Below are 8466 nucleotides of genomic sequence, written 5' to 3' on the forward strand. Positions count from 1 at the left end.
GCTGAAGATAGGCTGCCCTTGGCTAAGGGCTGGACAGGTCCCAGGTCCCAGAAACTTAGATGGGGGTGGGTGAACCAGGCCCCATCCCCACCAGCTATGTCAAGGGAGGCAGGCCTGACTTCTGACCCTCAGAGGCAGCTGCCAAGCAACAGGGGCCTGGCTGTCCCTCTCCACCCATGCCAGCCCTGCCTAGCACTTCCCTGGGGTTGAGGCTGGATCTGGAAGAGGGACAGGTGAGGGAGCAGGATGGTGAGAAGAGGAAAAATGTAAAGAACAACAAAGCTTGAGTGCCTGATGTGTGGCAGGCACCACTCAAAACAACTGACTTAATGCTCTCAACAGTTCTGTGAGGGAGTCCCATTGCTTCTTCCATAAAATGAGGGTCACACACAGAGAAGTGTTAGGAATTTGTGAATTCATATCCAAACTTCACCATTTAGAAGCTGTGCAGCCTGGAGCAAATTACTTAAGCCCTCTGTGCCTCAGTTTCCTCATCTGTAGAAATGTGGATAATACTAGTACCTACCTCAAAGGTTGTTGTGAAGATGAGATGAATTAGTCCTTGTAAAGCCCTTGGATTGTGGCAGGCAGACAGGAAGAGCCGTGTGAGTGGTAGCTGTTATTAGAGTTCTTACTAATTGCTATTGGAGCTCTGTCACCCCGGGCAAGTCCCTGCCCTTCCACAGTCTCCATTCTTTGAAATGCTACTTCGTCATCAGGTAGTAAGCATCCCCACTCTGCTCACAGTCTAGGGGATGGGACAGAGCTGAGTGGAGACCACAACCACCAGGAGTTCACTGTGCTGTGATGGGGGAGCCAAGCAGAAGCATGTGACCCAGGGCAGGTGTCCTGGAGGGAGGGGGCACAATTCAAGCTGAGCTGAAACAGGTAGAGAGGGCTGGGGGGTAGGTAGACAAGAGGAAGGTCTCCTGGCAAGTAAGTGTTCTCAAAGTGTCCGAGCTCTCCCCCACACTTATTCACAATACAGATTCTAGGCCCACCAAATGTGAGTGGCCGTGGAGTGGGACCCCAGATTCTGGATTTTCAAACAGGCCTTTCCCAGGCCCAACTTGCCCCCATCCCCAAAGCCATGCAGGGTTTAGGAATGGCTCTGGGGAGGGGACCATTTCCCAGACTGGAGGATCTGGGGGACTAATAACTGTCTTTCCCCTCCCCCTCGAGCTGGGGCAGCCCGGACCTATGATTACCATGGGAGCCCGAGGCAACAGGGCCAGGTTGCCAGGCCAAGTCTGCTCCTTGCTGGAAGCAGGAAATAGGGTCTTCAGTGACCTTAGGTGCCCCCACACCTATGCTGGGGATGGAGGCGGAGGCTGCCCGAGGCAGCAGCGTTGGAAGAGAAGCTGCTCCCTCCCTCAAACTCAGGTCAGCCACTGGCCAGGGAGGAGCTGCTGCCTTCTCAGCATTTTCTAGGTGAGGTGCCCTCTCCCTGCCCCTCCTCCTCCTAGGCCACCCCAGGACCCTAACCCAGTGCTGAGGTGGGACCCAGGCCTGGCTTCAAATCCTAACATAGCCCCTTGCCAGCTGGGTGATGTCAGGTAAGGCTTGAGCCACCTTGAGCCTCTGTTTCCTCATCTGTAATGTTATGAGGACTAAATGAGATGATTCAGGAGTCGGGCACAGGGCCTGGCAGGGTCTGTATCTAGTGAGTCAGCTATTTTAGGACTCGCTTCAGGAGATGCTGGCATTCTTCAAATTAGCAGACTAGCTTCTGCTGTGGGACCTTTGCACTTGATCTTTTCTTTGCCTGGAAAGCTTGGGCTCACTTAGCCAAACCCCTCTTCCTTTGGTCTTACTTAAAGCTTCCTGCCGGCCGTTTCCCTGCTGGACGGCTGTTTCCCCGCTGGACGCCTCCCTGCCCGATTCTGCCCACCTCCCCTCAACACCACCTACTTGACTTCGGTACATGTGTATTGCTTGGCTTGACTCCCCAGCTTGAGAATCGCTCCCTGAAGGCTAGGTGTTTTTTTAATGTATCCAATTTTTATTGATTTGAGAGAAACATCAATTTGTTGTTCCACTTATTTACTTCATTGGTTCTTTTTTTTTTTAAAAGATATTTTTATTGATTTCAGAGAGGGAGGGAAAAGGAGAGTGATAGAAACATCAGTGATGAGAGAATCATTGATTGGCTGCCTCCTGCCTGCCCCACACTGGGGATCAAGCCCACAACCTAGGCATGTGCCCTGACCTGGAATTGAACCCACAACCTTGGCATATCAGGATGATGCTCTAACCCAGTGGTCGGCAAACTCATTAGTCAACAGAGCCAAATATCAATAGTACAACGATTGAAATTTCCTTTGAGAGCCAAATTTTTTAAACTTAAACTTCTTCTAACACCACTTCTTCAAAATAGACTCGCCCAGGCTGTGGTATTTTGTGGAAGAGCCACACTCAAGGGGCCAAAGAGCTGCATGTGGCTCGAGAGCCGCAGTTTGCCGACCACAGCTCTAACCAACGGAGCTACCTGGCCAGGCCAGGGCTAGGGTTTTAAAATTTTTTTTAGTTAATCCTCATCTGAGGATATTTTTCCATTGATTTTTAGAGAAGGGAGGGGGTGTAGACAGAAGAGAAACATCGATGAGAGAGACACATCGATTGGTTGCCTCCCACACATGGCCCCAGGTCAGGGATCGAGCCTGCAACCAAGGTACATGAAGTTCTATCCACTGAGCCCAACCAGCTAGGGCCAGGGCTAGGTTTTTAATGCTGTTATTGCTGTGCTCCAGTGCCTAGAACAGTGCCTGGCACACAGTAGGTACTCAACACAATTTGAAAAAATATATATATATAATTTTTTAAGATCTAAAGCAAATATGACAAAATGTTAATGTGGGTGCTTCTGTGGCTTATTTTAAGTATTTCTCAGTGTGTGTGAAATATTTAATTAAAAAAATAAAAATCCACACTATTTAGGAAGCGAGTCCACAGGAGGTGATGGCTGATAGGGGCTGCGGGGCGGTCAGGGAGGTGAATAGGGGTGGCCCTGAGACAGACTGTGGAGTGCACTGAGGGTGTCCTCAGATAAATGCTCTATCTGTGCATTCTCCCTTTGAAGGCTTGCAACAATCCTGGAGGTAGATGTGGATAATCCCACTTTACAGACTGTAAACGGAAGCTCAAGGCAGAGAAGTGACTTGACCTGTGGAGGGAAGAAGGGGAAAGGGGGCGACAAAGGGAGAAGCCCCAGATGGAGACAGAGGAGGGGCAGCAAGGAAGTGGAAGGAAAACCAGGAGAGCGTGGTTGAGGGAAGAGGACCCAGCCTTCCAGGAGCTGGCCCAAATCCCAGCTGAAGCCACAACCCTCCTCTGGTGCCCAAATCACAGCCAACTTCTACTTGGTGGCTCCCCCAGGGGTCTGGCAGGCCGGAGAACTCCTGGAGTGGGGTCTGGGCTGGAAGGAAATGAGGGGGGGAAACAAGCAGGATGTGGGGACTGACTGGGAGACCACTGGGGAGCCTAAGCCAGGGGGAAAGGTTGAGGCCCTCATCCTGGGTGGTATGCAAAATGAAGTTGGCTCCAAGGGCGCTCTTTAGGGCACTGGTAGGGGAGGTGGCAGTGGATCTTGGGCCCTCAGCCAACAGAGGGTGAACAGTGTGTTGGGCATCAGTGAAAGAAAAGCCAAACAGGCTGGGGGAGGAGTGTTAGGCAGACCCAGTCTGTCCTCATTTTATAAGGAAGGAAACAAATCAAGAGAAAAGTGACCTGCCTGGCCTGTGTGGCTCAGTGGTTGAGCATCGACCTATGAACCAGGAGGTCAGAGTTCAATTCCAGGTCAAGGCACATGCCTGGGTTGTGGGCTCAATTCCCAGTAGGGGGTGTGCAAGAGGCAGCTGATCAATGATTCTCTCTCATCATTGATGTTTCCATCTCTCTCTCCCTCTCCCTTCCTCTCTGAACTCAATGAAAATGTATTTTTTTTTAATTAAGATAGAAAAGTGACCTGCCCAAGGTCACATGGGGGATAAATAATAATGGTTCTCCGGACCTCCAGCCAGTGTGTCTCTCTGGGTGCAGGGCTCTCAGCCCTGACACTTGCTGAGCCAGGACGCTTGGTGTGCTTTTCTCAGCTCATGCTGGGCCACAGGACTTTGGGATTGAGGTACCTGCCCCCTGCAGGGAGTTTCAGGTTTGAGGCCCCAGGGGCTGAGCAGGTGGGCATTGTCACAGGCCTGTTGGAAGGTGGACTGTGGCCCCAAGTTCCTGTTTCTTTCTGGGCCTCGATTTACTCATCTGCACAATGGGGGTAAATATTAATTGCTACTATTTAACAACACTGAGCACTTAGTCTGTGCCAAGGACCATAGTCATTCCTTTAATCCTATGCTCATTTTACAAAGGAAGAACCAAGGTCAGAGGGATTAAGTAATTTGCCTCAAATCACTCAGCTAGTACATGGTAGAGTCAAAATATGAGCCCAGGTCCCAAAGTAAGGTCTCAGAATTAAATAAGACCATTTGAAAAGGGCCTCACTCACAGTGAGAGTCCAGGAGAAGGTGGGAGTTAGGGCCTACTCTCCTACCCTGGAGTGGAAGCACTGGGACCACACAGTACACTCTGGGCTATGCTGAGGGCAGCCAGTGGTCTGGGAGCCCAGAGGCGGCTAGTTGGAAGACAGAGGAAACTCCCAGCAGGAGCCTCCTACGGCAGAGAGCACCGACCGGCACGTGCAAAGGCTCATCGGGAGAACGCTCCTGTGAGTCCTGAGGTCCCTGGCTGAGAAGGGTAATAGGGATCCTAAATTCTTGCCCCTGGGCCTCAGTTCCCCATCCAAAGCAAAGGACAGCTGCCCCTGCCCCACTCTGAAGCGCCGTCACTTGGACTCTCCTGCCCCACTGTGGGCACAGGGAAGAACTGCACCAATGAGCGCCCTAAAACCTAACTGGAGGACCCCAGTCCCCACAGTGCCCAATAATGGCTCCAAGAGCCAACTGTGTAATTTTAATAATTTTTGCAAGTCAGTTGTTAAGGCCATTATTAAAAATTAAATTATATAAAATTAAAACTAAATTATATTAAAAGCAAAGGTAATGTTCAAAACTAGGCACTTCCTAATGTCACTATATTTTGCTATTGTCTGTACTCTTTTTTAAAAAAAATATTCACCCTAGTATATATTTTTATTGATTTTAGAAAGAGGGAGGGAGAGACATTGATCAGTTGCCTTCCATATGCGCCCCGACCAGGGATCAAACCTGCAGCCTAGGTATATGCCCTGACTGGGAATCAAACTCACAACCTCCTGGTGTATAGGACGCTTCAACACTGAGCCGCGCTGGATGGGCTAATTTCTCTTGAGTAGCCAGATTTAAAACAGTAACAGGAAAACAGCTGAAATTAATTTAAATAGTATATTTTATTTAACCTGGTATGTCCAAAATACTATTTCAACATGTAATCAATATAAAGTAACTAAGGATATCTTTTACATTCTTTTTTTTTCATTACTAACTCTTCAAATTCTGGTGTTTATTTTACACTTAAAGCACATCTCAGTTCAAACTAGCCACATCTCAAGTGTTCAACAGGCAAATTATCCAATGGCTGCCATAGTGGACAGCACAGGTCTAGACTTAATAGATGGAACCTGGCTGGTCTGGTTCAGATGGCTGGAGGCTCAGCCCATACACCAAAAGGTGGCTGGTTTGATTTCCAGTCAGGGAACATGCCCAGGTTTCGGGTTGGATACCCAGTTGGGGCCCATGCAGGAGGCAACCAATTGATGTTTCTTACACCGATGTTTCTCTCTCTCCTTTCCTCTAAAATCAATTAAAAATTTTTTTAAATAGGTGGAAAAAATATTAATGATGTAGATTAAATTTAAAAGTAGTGCTGAGGCTGAGAAATTTCAATCCAATTAACAATTTGCTCAACGATGAGCAATCTATATGTCCCGTATCAAATTTAATGACGATAAAGTCACTGCTGCCCTGACCAGTGTGGCTCAGCTGGTGGCAGTGCCGTTCCATACACTGAAATGTCAAGAGTTTGATTACTAGTCAGGGCACATACCCAGGTTGTGGGTTTGATCCCAGTTGGGGCATGTGCGGGAGGCAACAGATCAATATTTCACTCTCACATTGATGTTTCTCCCTCTCTCTAAAACCAGTAACAGCATGTCCTCAGGAGAGGATTAAAAAAAAAGAGAACCTGGTACAAGAGCAGTGTAGTAGGCTTAACAGTGGCCCCCAAAGATATCAGGTCCTGCCCTAGCCGGCTTGGCTCAGTGGATAGAGCGTCAACCTGCGGACTGAAGGGTCCCAGGTTTGATTCCGGCCAAGGGCACATGCCTGGGTTTCGGGCTCGATCCCCAGTGGGAGGCATGCAGGCGGCAGCCAATCAGTGAATCTCTCTCATCATTGATGTTTCTATCTCTCTCTCCTCCCTTACTCTCTGAAATTAATAAAAATATATATTAAAAAAAAGATATCAGGTCCTAATAATCCCTGGAACTTATACATATTTTTATATTTTACATTTTTTGACCGTGCAGATGTGATTGAAGATCTTTACATGGGAGTTTATTTTTGGTTATCCAGCTGGGCCCTAAATCCAATCATACAAGTGTCCTAAGAAGATGGAAGCAAAGGGAGATTTGATAAACACAGAAGAGAAGGCCATGTAGCTGTTAAGTCCAGGAATTTCAATACCCACCAGAAGCTACTAGAGGTAAGGACTAGAGCCTCCAAAAGAAGCATGGCCCTGCCAACACCACAGTAATAGCGATTTTGGGTTTCCGACCACCAGAACTGTGAGAAAATAAATTTGTTGTTTTTGGTAATGTGTTACTGCAGCCACAGAAAACTAATACAAGTAGATGGGATGGAACTCCATTTGCCATATCGTGGTTGAATTAGTACCACAGGTAGGCTATAAATGTAAGAATTCAGGAAAAAAAAAATCAACAAAATCATTCTGTGAGAAATTGGCTATAGAGAATTTATGATAAAGAATATTGTATATTTTATTTGTACTTTATGTGCTATACATCTTTTATATCAGTACAATTTATAACAACATGTGTGTATATGACATATACCAGGTCTGTCTTGTATCCTCAACACCCAGCAGAGCTTGGTACACAATAGGACACTCAAATATTTTCTGAATGAATAACATGACTTTGGACCTCAGTTTCCCCCACCACACAACAGGGTTGGAGGAATGAGATGGGCTCCCCAGGTGGGCAGTACTGGTGCCAGATGTTGTTAAGAGTACCTACTGTGTACAAGACTGGGCTGGGGGCAGACTGATGGGACATAACAGCTGGCCCAAACAGCTGGTGCCCCAGGAAATGGCTGGGAACAGTCAGATTCAAGGAGTCTGGGATCTCCCATTCCCTTAAGGCCTCTGCAGGCTTGGGGACTGCTCAAGGGATTATCACAGTCCAAGAGATGGGGTGCCAAGGAGCCTCTGTACAGGTACAGAGACTAATGCCAAAGACACAGCAGGATCTGCTAAGGCGGGACCCTCTTTCTCTATGTTCTGTCCCTCAATACCGCAGGGCAAAGGGCCTCTTTCACCCAGGGACTAGGAAGAACCAGGGTCTGGCTTTGTCACAGCTACAGAAGAGAGCCCTCTCAGTTCCCAGCTTTCCATGTGAGCCCCCATTCCATGCTCCTAGTCAGGGGCCCAGGCATAGAGGGGTGGGTACGCACCTCTACATGTATAGTCTAGATCATCTTTGGCAAGTCACTTTCCCTCTCAGCTCCAATGTCTCCTCTCCGGGGCATCCAGGGCCCAGTGTGCAGCCAGTGGCTGACCCCTGTAGGCCAAACTGGCCAGATCTGTTACCAATTTGCAGGAATGAGCCCTGGCTGAACAACTGTTCCATCTGGACTCTCCTCTGTTAAATGGGCAGTTAAGTGGCTTACCAGGTTTCCACAGTAAGAATTTGGCCAAGCAGACTGGCTCTGGGCACTGGAAGCAAATGAAGGAGATTCTAGGCCAAAGCCCCTAACCAGAACCTGGGAGCCAGGTCTGGGATCTGGAGGTACTAAAACCCTCTGGGCCCCAATCCCACTCCATCTCAAAATGTCTGCCTGTGTCCATATACCACAACTCTACTGGTATGAATTTTGAAAGCAAGGACCAGGATAGTTTTGCTCACTACTGGGGCCACAGTGTGGGATTGCCCAGAATATAAGAACTCAATAATTTGTTTAATGAGCAAAACCACTTGTGTGTCTTCTACAAAGACCAGGCTCTCCCCGCTGCCTTTGCTCATGCTGTCCTTCCTTCACTAGCACACATCCTCTCTGATCACCCCTAGGAAGAGGAGCTTCCAGAACTCGGCAGGGTAGGATCCTGGCTCCTGGGAGTGGGAGAAAAAGCGGAAGTCCAGTCCACCTTCAGCCCCCGGCCCTGTGTCAGTGACTGGTCGTCTCCTCTGGAGCCCTAGTGGACAATAAACTCTGCTCACTACCAACCCCCCATTCAGAGTTT

The sequence above is a fragment of the Cnephaeus nilssonii genome (assembly GCF_951640355.1).
Source record: "Cnephaeus nilssonii genome assembly, chromosome: 19".
Classification (NCBI taxonomy): domain Eukaryota; kingdom Metazoa; phylum Chordata; class Mammalia; order Chiroptera; family Vespertilionidae; genus Cnephaeus; species Cnephaeus nilssonii.